A 12,595-nucleotide genomic window follows, 5' to 3' on the forward strand; every position below is an offset into this window, starting at 1 on the left:
AAACCTGAGTGCTCAGTGCTGCTTTAGACCTCTGGGAAACACAAGGATAAGCAGCAAAGCAGCCTGGAACCCTGCATGCCAGCGCATTGGGGAGTAATTGCCAACTCCAGCTTCTCAGGGGAAATTGTGGCAAACCTGGTCTAGTTCTCTCCTCTGACAGAAAACATGAAACACAGTATGTATGCTTGATGTTCAGAAGACTTTGACACAGGTCCATAAAAACATCTCAGCAGCAAGCAGCAGATCATAACTGGACTAACCCTGGTGTGAAGTAAGTGCTGGTCCCAGCTCAGGCTCCAGGATGTGGCTGAGTTGTGTATCTCATGATCTCACCTGTCAGCAGGTGAGATCATGAGATACACAACTGCAGGCACAGTAGGAAGATAGGAAGTGTGGAGATTATGTTGAAAGGCAGATTCCTAACCCCAACTCTCCCTATACACCACTTCACTGAGAAATTAGATAAACAGGCTTGGGGAGCAGGGCATCATGGAGCACAGCCCCATAAAAGCAGCATCCCAGCACAGCCCACACATTGTACAGACAAAGAAATTACTCACTTGCAAGAAGCAATTTTTGGGGGAGGGACTGACATGTTAATTAATTACTGCAGAGCAAGGGACTAACAGCAAAAAAAAGGGGCAAGCACAATGCTGGGATGTGTAACTGTGAAAGGCTGTAGGGCTGCTGGAGGCAGCTCTGCCCTTCTCCACAGCACTGCTGGAAGCAGTGGCTGGAGAAGACAGTTATGTGTGGACATTGCCCTTTGGGCTGGTTGGAGAGGATCCAGATAAGGATGTCAGAGACCTGGAAAACATGACTGCAAGAAAACACAGGAAATGTGGGACTGTTTAATTGGTAGGAGGGAGTGAAGGGGGCTGCAGCAGCAGTCTGCTGGAATGTAAATTATTCCTGCAACAAGGAATCTGCCCATGCCAGATAACACAAATAGAATCAGGCTTAGATTATGACAGGGAAAATCAAGATAGGCAGTGGGAATAATCTTCCCAGTCATAAGAAGAATGGTCTGGAGGCTCTGTTGCTGAGGTTTCTGAGAGAGCCGGGTCCACAACAGCATGGTATTACCTGGTATTAGCATTAGCTGGTCCCAAAGACTCCCTTGTCTCCAGGATTTAACCATTTCTGGGCACAAGCATGTGGAAAACGTTTACAGCAGGGACCTAGCTGTCTTTCTGGCCTGTGAAGAAGCAAAGGTAGAACTGGACAAGAGACCTAAATGGTTAAATGGGTCTATATGGGCCACGGGAGCACCACTGTCACCATCCCACAGAGCCACAGAGGTTGGTGCTGAGGATATCAAACCAGCTTCCCCCAGGAACTGACAGGTAGAGAAGTCATAGGAATGAAATGTTGGGGTAAAACAAACCAGATGAAGCTCATGTGGGCGGCAGACTCCCTGCCATACTGGGTGCTCAATGGGAACCTGAGGAAAGAGGAGCCTGGTGAGGAAACCTGTCTGGAAGCAAAATCCATTGGGGACAGTGAGAGGAAAATGTGCCAGGTGAGAAACAGCGTTTATAGAGAAAAGGGCTGTGTAATTTGAATTTGTCAAATAATTTCTGTTGTCTCAGTCCAGGGGCAGTGATGGCTGATGGCTCTGCTTTAGTTGCACATACTGGATGAGCAGAGCTCACACAGATGGATGATGGTGATGGATGCTCAGGGACCTGGCTAATGAAAAGCAGCATGTTAAGCACCTTTCACTCTCACTAATTGGAGGAATGCTCAGAAGCACCTCCCAGCTGGCAGCTCCAAAGTAATAATGGCTACAAAACTCAAACAAACAGTTATGTCCAGGGGATGTCACTGGGAAACTGCTGAAGGTGGATCTTCCTCCATCTAAGTAAAGCTGCTGTGCACAAAGTGCCCCTGGGTTTAGGTCAGACCAGATGAAGATGATAGCTTTTGCCACCACAGCTGACCTTGGTAGCACCATATGGGGTCCACAGGGCTGGTACAGCACAGTGCAGGAGGATGCAGAACACCACAGCTGCCTGCCCAGCCCTCTTCCTCAGTCCAGGACTGCAGCTGCAGAAGAGCAGCAGTAAAAGATTAAGTATAAATTCTTTACAGATTTAAAGTTTTATGTGTAATTTTTGCTCCATGCTTGCCTGCAGGATAAGGTGGGCTGTGATACTGTGTTCTGGGGACAGCCCTGTGGCACAGCCTCCCATGGCAGAGGGTCCTGTGGAGAAGGAGGCTCACAAGTCCTCTCTGTGTGAGCCATCATAATCTTACAGCCTTGCTGTGAGCAGGATGCAGCGTTGGACAGACCCCAGGTTTACAGCACCGACAAAGCACAGGGCTCACGTAGGGACAGGGTGAGTGACAGCCCTGTGCACAGCACCCCACCTTCCCTGACATCAATCATCTGCAGTAGCAGGAGACCACTTAATAATCCCAAATAATCCCACAGGAAAATTGACAACAACAATCAGATAATTTATCTGATAGAAGCTCTTGAGGACAAGGGAATTTCTTCAAATAACCACATCCACAGAAACCTCTGTTCTTGAATGAGGAGTTTCCAGCTGCAGCCTACCTTGCCAACTCCCTAGACCAAGGCCAAGGGAACACGGGGGTCTCCTGCCCAGGCTGGAGGTTGACTGATTCTGCCACAGCTGGGCAGAGGGAACACAGGCAGGATAACCCCCGAGGCAACAAGCAAAACCAGGGCCAAGAGGCATCTGGGCTGGAGCACCTCCAATCCTATGCACAGTTTGGTCACCCCTTCAGCTGCCCATGGAGCAGCTCCTTGCTGTTGGCTCCCCTGAAGGGCACCTGACACGTGGAAGCTTTCACAAGGATCAGGCCATGACAACCCTGGAGCTGGGGCGTCCTGTAGTGCCCCAAATGTGTCCAAGCACCTCACCTGGGTTTGGAGTCCTCTTCAGATCTCACACTGGACCTCACTCTGTCCTAATTCACTCTGCCACACCAGTCTGGAACATGTTGAATTCTGTCTTTATGACATGGTTAATTACTCATGGCTGCTCACGGGCTTCACAGCAGCTTTAAAATCTGATCCCTCCCCTCCAGCTGCCTGCAGGCTCTGTGTTTCACTGGGGCATAGGTGTGCTGCAACAGCAGAGAAGGGAAGGAGAAGTGCTGCAGCATCAGAGGAACTCCCTCTCCTTCCTGCTGTGTTGGATATGGCTGGAACTGTGGCTGAAGCTGGTGAAAAGGGCTGCAAGAGCAGCTCCATCCTCAAGTTTGAATCACCACAGGCATTTGACCTCTGCTTCTTACCTGCTTTGCAGTGTGGCAGGGGCTGAGCTGGCACCCAGCTGGAGGTGGTGGCTGGACCTACATGTCCCCCTTGACCAGGCAGCTTGGGGGGTCACTGCCCACTATCAAGTGCTCCCAAGCAAATCCTCCCAAAAGCCCTTTGCGAATACAACTGATGCTTTCACTACTGCCTCCATCTCCATTTCCTGGCTCCCATCTCTGAAATGGCCCTGACTCCTCCACTGCTGAAGTGGACCTATGACAACAGCCAAGGGACTTGTGCACAGGGAGGGCCACCAGCACAAGCAGCAGGGGTGCATCTGCTCTTGGGATGCAGCAGCATGAGCAACAAGGGCTGGTAAATCTTTGTGAAGCCTCTCTGCAGAGCCATGGCTAAGCCTTACTGGGTGCTGGGTCACAAGTCGTTCTCCCTGTGTCTGGGATAGGGTCATGGGCCCATGGATACCCAGTTTTAGAAAATATCCCCTTCAAGGGTGTGAGATGATTGATGTAGGCAGGGGTAGCTTTAGCCAAAGCATTTTCCAAAGGAATTGACTTTCACTTCAAGCAGAGCAAATTTTTCCCAAATCAAAAGACTTCTGTGATATTCCTGAATCACCTTAATGGGGCTTGTTTATGCAGAGAGCCAGATACATCAAGTTTTGCTCTAAAAGACATGATTTTATGTGACCACTGGTAATTACTCCTTGTCCCTCCCTTTGAACCCCAGGCCAGAGACCACGTGCATCTCCAGACCCTGAAATGGTTCTGCACTATGTCTGGTTCCCAGACACAGGACTCCTGTACTGGGGATATGTGCACAAACCCCCTGGCCCATATGGAGGTAGCAGATGAGCAGAGGCTGAGCAGCCCAACAGTCCTGTCACATACAAACTCCAGTCTGAAGTGACAGATTGGAACTTTCTGATTGCGCCTGTGGTGTGTATGGGAAGAGTATGCTTGAGGATGCTTGAACTGACCTGACTGCCAGGTGCAGCATGCTGGGGCTGGCTGTGACCCTGTGCTATGGCCAGGACATGGTCTGTTCATGCTGATGACTTCAGCACAATAACTCCAGTGGTTTTGCCCAAGTTTTTACCAGCATAAGCAATCTCTATTAAAAACTGCATCTAGAGAAGAAGCATACAGTAAAACCAGCACTGTGTGCTGGTGTACATCTTAACATATCTCATTTACGGTTCATTCAGAAATTATCTTGTGTATCCACTGTACAGTCTGCAGGACAGCTTCTGGACAGCTTCTGGACAAATATACCCTTCTGCCTCGCTTTATGAATGGTTCATCAAAGACGGATGGGAGAACTAGGACTCCTGGTCCTTAGTTCCTTCCAACCTTCACTGGAAAACCAGGATGGTTGTCAGACAGAGTACCTTGGTGGCAATGAGAGCCAAGATTCCCCTCCAGCCTGGACCCGGTGCTGTGTGGCCATTCATTGTCATGGGAAGATGCCCAGTAGAAAGGGTCTGAGGGATCCTTATGCCGGGACAAATGCTACAGCCTGGCAAGATGATTCTTTATGTAAAAGCTCCAGAGCTCCAACAAAGCTACTGGCTTGCAGGAGACCACAGGCAGCCATCGGATACACACCAGCGTCCCCAGAACTGGGCAAGTAAAGTATGCTCTGAAATGTGCAAACATATGGATGGCCACAACAAGCCAAGGGTTGCTACATCAGCAGCTGAGACTAATTTACTGAGTTGGAAAAACCCTGCATCCCTCTACCACAAGGTGCCTATGGCTAACAGCAGTTAGCTGCTTCTTTAATTGTCTCTTCAGCCAGCTTCCAAAACCTGTCCTGATCCCAGGTGAGAAGAATCCACAGAGAAACCTTTATCTCCCTGGGTTTGTGTCACAGGATGGGAGATTACCACTCATTTTGCCCTCAAAGAAACCCAGCCTGCCCTGGCAGAGATGCAGGCATCTCCGGGATGAGACTGTAAGGAATTGAGACTAGCCTGGAAACACTTGGCATGTCTTCAGCCTCGAGGGACTCTGTTGTTTCTGCTGCCAAAGCTGCCCCGGCAGCTGCCAGGGCCTGTCCCTGTGGTGGCATACCCAGCACTGTGCTTGTGGGTGCCTGAGGGTTGCCCAGACCTGCGTGTGCCAGGTGGGCACACGTACCTGCCTGGCCAAAGCGCTGCAGCCCCGAGGTTTGCCGGGGCAATCCACAGTGCTGCTGCATCTTAAGCAGGGATTGGAATCTCTGGGGCTCCTGGCCAGGACATGCAGCGCCTTTGGCACTGTCTGCAGGCACGGCACAGAGCTGCGGTACCTCTCAGCACAGCGCTCCTGGGGGGAGGCTGCACCTTCTGCTGCAAAATCTGAGCTTGAAAAAATCAGTGACATTTGTGAGTGGCATGTGATGTTTGAGGTCCCCTGCCCCTGGTGGCAGCTCATCTCTTGCTGCTCCTCACAGAGCTGCACGCAACGGCTGCTAGAGCAGAGTCACCGCACCAGTGACACAAGGAACGTGATACAGGTCACAACCACCCACCTGGGGATGGCTGATGCTGGGAGTAACCACCTTTGTTTGCATTTTGCTTTTCCTGATTCCAAGTAACATTGGTTTCAAGGGAAGTACATAACAGTAATGAATTTCTCTTTCAGGGTGGGGGACACCTGTAAATCAGGACCGCAATGGATGCTTTGTGCATGTGGTAGGCAGCAGTGTCCAGACAGCACATTGCAGGTAAGGATGCAGGTAAGGATGCATGCTGGTGCAGGGCAGGCTGAGCTCACTGGAAGGAGGCAAGTTCCATCTGGGCAGTGAAGTATGGAAGTATCCTGAGCCCAGGGGAGGTTTCCCAGGGAAGACTGCCACAATCCCTATTTGTAAATGATAAAATGTCAGATTATGATGATGATGATTATTATTACTACTACTACTACAACAACTACAACTACTATTATTATTTCTTCACATCAGAAGAGAGTTATCCCAAAGACTGTCTACAATGATGGGTGCTGGCAGCAATGCTGTGTTCCAGGTAATGCCTGACCCCAGCTCTGCTCAGCTGCACTCACAGGGGTTACAACCTGAGCCCAGGGGGATTTGGAAACAGTGAAACTCAGGATTTAATCTTGTTTTCCAGAAAGGCTGAGGGAAGGTCTAGTGCTGGCATCAAAGGATGCTGAGGTCACTCAAAAACAAAGCTCATGCTGGCTTTGTGAGGGGATCAGGTGGGAAAGACTACAGATTGGGCACGCTCCTTAGTCCTGTGTGGGGGTTGCAAGCACAACGAATTACTGACTCTGGAAGTGTTCTCTAAATCACCTTGTCTAAAACACAGCAATCCCACTCTGTAAATAATAAACAGACATGGCCTGGATTAAGACTGAACTGGCAGATGAGTTTCTGTTATAAAATCATACATTCTTTTTTTTTTTTTTTTTGGTCCAGTATTGGAATACACAAAATTGAGAAGCCAAGAGAGACATCAGTGAAGGACAACCAAGGTGGGGACAGGGGGCCCTTGAATACAGCTGGAGGAGCTGGGCTGCTTTTTCCTGGTGAAGAAACCCAACAGCAGTCTACAAGTACCAATAAAGCAATTTCAAAGATGATGGACTCAAAACCTTCTTGGCAGGGCCTGGTGATACATTAAGGAGCAGTAACAATGAAGTCCTGAAAGGTTAAGGTGGAATATTGGGATGGTGTAGCCTTGACAGAGGTCACTGGGTGAATGGGGGGGATGTCTGGCCATGGAAAGTGCTGTGGTTCAGGTAGGCAGAGCCGTGGCTGATCTCATCTTGGGCTGATCATCAATGCGCTGCTGGGAAGGGACCTCCGGAAACCCGTGGCATAACCTCCCGTGGTCCCGTCCCATCAAAACTTTTGCAATTCTGTAACAAAGGTGTTACAATGTCTTTCCAAATAATATTTGCCATGTGAATCTGGCAAGGGAATTTGTTTGTGCCTGAGCTCCAGCCAGCATTACTTGTACAGCAATGAACCACTCCTTTTGAGACCAACTGAGCAAAAAGTGATTGATCAGCGAATAAGGTGTTTTGGTTCCCTGGTCATTAAGTACTAATTAATTCCATTAATTAAGCATTCTTCACTCTGAGGCTGAAGTGCTGCTCTGGAGATAGAAGGACGATACAGCACAGGATGATGTTAATTTGCCAAAGGTTGCCTGGCGCAGGATGAACACATCAGGTGTAGGCAAGGCTGGGGGCTAGAGAAGGAGCAGGCAGGGCTAGGGAAAGGGGGTGGCACAGAAGAGGAATCTTTCACATGTGCTGGCCCTCTATAAGCAGAAAGAATTTGAACATGTGAGATCTCAGGAGTGTCCACCAGTGCCATACATGGGCAAGGAGCCAGACTGAGGAAGGAGAAAGGACGGAGGGTGGAGATGTGCGTTGAAGCAAGCAAGAAATGATAAAGGGGAATGCTATGGAGAAGGAAGACCTGCTTCACTGGGAAGAGCATAGTACACTGGTCTGTGCGGGGGACTTGAAGGAGTCCAGGAAAGGGGTGGGTGTAGCTTTTGTGATGGAGCCATGGCCCTTGGCTGTGCCTAATCTACAAGTGCGCAGTGACAGGTGCATGCAGAGGACACGGGACACCAGCACAGCCCAGTGCTGGGTGTTACCCAGTTGATCTCCATGACCAGTGGAAGAGCTCTACAGCTCTGCGGAAAGCCAGGAAGCATAAAGGGAACATGCTAGCCAGATGGCACCAGACATCAGTGCCAGGTGGGGCTGAACAGTCCAGGGCTTCAGCATAGGGCTGTGCCATACTGCTTGCCAGGCCATATGCAGTATGGGTGCATGAGGACTTCCCTGTACTCTGTTCATCAGTCTGAGTCTCAGCAGAGCTAATTATCTTCAGCAGTGCTCCTTTTGGTGCCACAGCATTGCTGCATCAGCAGGGAGGATGGAGCCAGCCCTGCTCCTTTTCCTCAGCTTTCCCACCTTTTCAGACAGAACAGCAGGCATGGCACTGCGGGCCACTAAAACGAGAGTGCTGCTGGTCCAGCTGCAGGGTGCTGAGGTGGAGGAGGGACTGTGGCTACTGCGCAAAGCCCTCAACACTGTGTGACCAGGAACAGGCGTCCCAAAATAGTCTGGTTGTGAGGAATTCAAATGGAAAACCCACCTCGGCGGACTTGGCTCGCCATTAACTGGTGCTGGACCCGAACCTTGCCAATTGCTCCATGCCAAGTTTCTCCCTGGAGAGGTGGGTCACATAGCCCGAGACTCGAGCCTGCTCCCAGCCCATCTCTTGGAGCACCCCTCTGGGGAGCGACATTCCCTCGTTCCAGGCCTGCGGCCTCCGAGGCCGCTCCCGCGCTATTCTTCCACGCGGAGCCGCCCGTGGGCGCCTTCGCACCTCGAGGATTTCGGCGGGCCTGGGCGACAGCGCCTGCAGGGAGCGCGACGCGGGTACGAGGTAGACGCAGTAGGGCAGCGCGGGCCGGTCCCGGGGCGGGGCTCGGGTCCCGTTCACATCCGGGCAACGCTCGGCGGACGTGGAGCACGCGGGCGGGGCGGCGGCGCGTGGGGGCGGCGGCGCGACCAATCAGCGCCGCGCTCTCATCGGTGCAAACAGGAGCACAATGGAGCGAGCGGCGGGCGCGCCGCAGCCAAGCTTGGCGCGAGCGCCGCGCGGCTGACGGGCGGGCCCGCCAATGGGCGGCGGCGCGCGGCTCTGGGCAGCCAATGGGCGCGCTGCGGGGGCGGGCCCGAGCGAGGTTAGGGTGTCCTTGCTGGGTGCTGGGCTAAACTTCACCAAATAAAAGCTGTTTGTGTTGGGGCGGCTGCGGAGCCATTTTGGGTAAGTTCTGCCCTGAACTTTGGGTTCGCCCGCCTGGCGGGGCCGGCGAGGCGGTGGGGCTGCGCCAGGGCGGCGCTATGAATGAACGCGGCGGCGGTGGCGCGGGCCGCGGGGCGGGCGGGGGCCGGGGCGGCCGCCGGCCCTGTCATGGCTCCGGCCGCGGGGAGGGGCGGCGGTGCCCCCAGGCCCCTCCGCGCCGCCCTCCCCCGCCCCCCGGGCCGCGGCACCTCGGGGGAGCCGCGGCCCGTCTCGCCGGCCTTGCTGTTCGCCCCCGACCGGGCCTCGCCGGCTCTAGGCCGGCAGCGCGGAGCCGGGCGCCCCCGGCAGCGCCGGCGGATCCCGGGGTGTGCGGGGCCGGGGGCGGAGGCGGGGCGGGCTCCCCGCGGTGCGGAGCCAAGGCTCCTCCCGGCCAGGGAGGGGGAAGCGCCCCCCCCCCCCCCCCCCGCTCCTCCGCGGGTGCGGGGTATCGGAGCCCGCCCGCGGGGCGCAGTTCCCCTCTGGCATCTCGGCTGCAGTGCTCAAGAAGATCAATAATTAAGTCTTTAAAGTTGGCAGTCGGGGGGAAGCGGATCCCTTTGCGCGCTGGAGGTCCCGGGGTGCGGGCCGCCCGCTGCCTGGCCCCGCCGAGCCAGGTCGTGGGGGGGATGCGGTGGAAGGGCTACTCCCACCGCGCCGGGCCACGGGCTCGTCCCTGTCAACGCGGTTCCGTCCCGCTGCGCGCGGAGCAGACGCGGATCAGTTGTGACATCGCAGCCATGTCACAACAGAGGCATCGCAGTCACAGCGGAGCCGCTTCTCGCCGCAGTCATCGCGCCCGCTGCTTGTCGGTGGCCGCGCCGTGGGGTTCCCTTGGGCTCACCAGTGGCGTTCAGTGGTGGTGGAGGTGGATTTTAGCCTTGATCGATGAGGTTTGTAGGATGAAGGCTGTGAGAGACACGCATGCAAATACGGGAAGAGGAAGCAAAATCGCCAGCTCGGGTTGCTGCTACGAGCGTGCACGCGCCTGAGAGTGGGTCTCCCTCTGATTATCAATTAGTCTGCTGATAACTACACTGAACTCGCAGTGAAGTTGGGCACCGCTGGTCCAGGCAGGCTGCCTCAGCACACGCAGAGCTGGTTCTGCCTGGTCTGCTGCTGGCCTTTGATATGCTAGGGTATTTTGGTAATTTTGCTATGAAAAATGCTTGCTTTCTTTCTTCAGGGAGTCGTGATGCTTCTAGCCAAACGCCCGGTCTTTTTTATTGTTTACCTCCTGCTCAGGAAATGCAGCAAATGTTGGTGTTGGAGAACGAGGGGAGACGGATGGAGATGGTTGGCTGTGTTTGTGTAGTGTCTGATGGGACTGGGCAGAAGCCTCTAGTACCCCTCAGCTGGCACTGGCCTCCCTGGTATAGGGCTCCTGGGGGGCAGAAAGATGCTATTATCTTGTTAGATGTTTATCCCTGACCCCTTCATTTGCAGAGTATCTTTTTAAGTGCTGTGGAGTCAGTTGGATTAGAGTGTTGCCGGAGGAGAGGAAACACTGAGTTCTCAGAGTATTTTCTCTGTTGTGAAGTGTTGCTGTTGCTTTTGGGCCCTATTCAGGTGATGGTATGGGAAGGGGTGCTGTCTTGTCTCTCCTTGTTTCTTGTTTGCCTCCTTCATGCAGGAGCTCTGCTGTGCTCATGGCAGAGAAATTGTAGTTTTGGTCAAACTGTTGAAGTATGAAGCAATAACAGCAATCTTCCTGGAGTAAATAGGTTGTTTCTCTCCCAAGGCTTTTGGCCTTGAGCTGGATTGGTTTTGGTTTAGGGCTGCTCCTGGGTTTCTTTCCTGAAAATTGCTTCCTCTTCCACTACAAAGTAGAAATTTGTTTATGGGAATGCTAATTCAGCCTGTGTCTCTGAATTGGTACAGCTGCCTGCTCTTGCAGGTCCTTTAGGGGTGCTGGACGTACTGCTGCACTGCCTTCACTGCAGAGATGGGCAGTGTGACAGCATTGGGTGAAGCTCATTGAATGTTGCCCCTGAAGTGCTTCAAGCTGAAAACCACGGTAACTAGGAGAGCTGGATCCTGTCAAAATGTAGGTGTGTGCCTTGTGCAGCAGAGTTAAAGTACATGTTTTTTATTCTTCAAACAAAAGCTGAAGTCAAGGAGAGGACTTTGAGAAGGAGTGATCTTGTTTTCTTTGCACTTTGATGAAGTTTGAAGCCCACCCTGCAGGCATAGCTGTTTATTCCTGCCTGTTCCTTTATTCTCGTTCTTCCCAGCAGACGCACAGGCTGCCCTGAGGAGGCAGTTGTAGCCCCTTGCTGCAGGCCAATATGGGTACCCTGTGTGAATCTGACACTGAGGCAGCTCTTGCAGTCTTTATCCATGCTGCAGCTGTGAATAATGCACATCTCTAATGGAAGGTGCTGTCAGAGGCCTTGTTACTGTGTTCTGAATGCTGCCGTCTAGTTTAGCAGTATATGTCTTCCATGCGGAGCCGCCCGTGGGCGCCTTCGCACCTTGAGAATTTCGGCGGGCCTGGGCGGCAGCGCCTGCAGGGAGCGCGACGCGGGGACGAGGCAATGACTTGAGTTTACCTCTTCCTCTGTTGTCCTCCATGGTGGCCCTAGGGGACCATGCTGCTTCTCTTTGAGCAGCTGGCCCTAGATGTTCCAATGTTAGTCCCAGGGGTCAGTGCTGTGGGTCTTTTTCGGGTCTGTTGATTTCTAGTGGCTTGGTGGATGAGGTTCTCAGAAGCGTGTCTAGTTTTCCTGACTGCTTTTTATTGCATTTCTTCAGCTGGAAGTAGATCTCTGCTCTCTATCTCCACCCCAAAAATGTCATCACAATAATTTTTAAGATCTAGTCTTCCTTGAGTAATCTTTAATATTTTATCAAGAGTTTCTCCAAACACATAAACTTCTACAGGCGGATAATATAAAGAGTTTCACTGTAGTGGTTTGTGTTATTTCAAGAGGGCTTTGTACAAGCACATGAACTTGTTTTTGTGAACTGGGCAACTTTGTGAGACTTGTTTTTTGAGAGGCTGCCAGAGCGGGCCTTTGTGTTTTGCTGTGGTGTCCTGCCCTGTCTGGGCTTTGCACAGATAAGAGCTGATATCGTCCTCATCAATGTGCAGGAGAAGCTTACCCTCACTAAGGGGGAGAACTGATCAGCCTTGTGCTGAGAGTGGTGCTTGGTGTGGGAATGAAGACTCCTGTGTTGGGTCTGGAAAGCAGGCATACGTGGGGAGCCTGCTCTGAGAGTGTCTTAAAGAGGCAATGTCAGGATCAGTGGTTGGATGTCTCAACTGGGCCTTAGGGCACTTGAGGGCTTTTTTCATTTCTCCTGAAAGTAGCAGTGAATGCATTTCTCCTTGCTCATCCCCACTTTCCTGTTCGGGACAGGAAAGTGTTGGTGGTCCTCCCTTGTCTGTGAAACCAGAGGCCTCTGGTTGTTGAAGGCCATCAGGTGCTGTCAAGGGGAGAGAAGATGGTCAGGATGAAGGGCCTGTATGCAGTGGGGCAGCAATGTTTACTGTGGCAGAATGTTAGTGACATGCAGAGTTTGTGTGGT

At 52.7% G+C, this 12,595-nt stretch overlaps 1 protein-coding gene across 5 annotated transcripts in view; it reads left to right on the plus strand.

Moving 5' to 3' along the window:
- The first annotated feature begins 8,933 nt into the window (after positions 1 to 8,933).
- CHD6 (chromodomain helicase DNA binding protein 6) overlaps positions 8,934 to 12,595 on the plus strand; it is a 92,807-nt gene continuing 89,145 nt past the window's right edge. For 4 of the 5 annotated variants that reach the window (XM_050982280.1, XM_050982283.1, XM_050982281.1 and 1 more), the window contains exon 1: positions 8,953 to 9,049. The gene's annotated coding sequence lies outside the window, so the exon portion shown is untranslated. Of the gene's footprint in view, positions 9,050 to 12,595 lie in introns of all 5 variants that reach the window. The other variant, XM_050982282.1, reaches the window with a different exon arrangement.

The sequence above is a fragment of the Serinus canaria genome, chromosome 20 (genome assembly GCF_022539315.1).
Source record: "Serinus canaria isolate serCan28SL12 chromosome 20, serCan2020, whole genome shotgun sequence".
NCBI lineage: Eukaryota > Metazoa > Chordata > Aves > Passeriformes > Fringillidae > Serinus > Serinus canaria.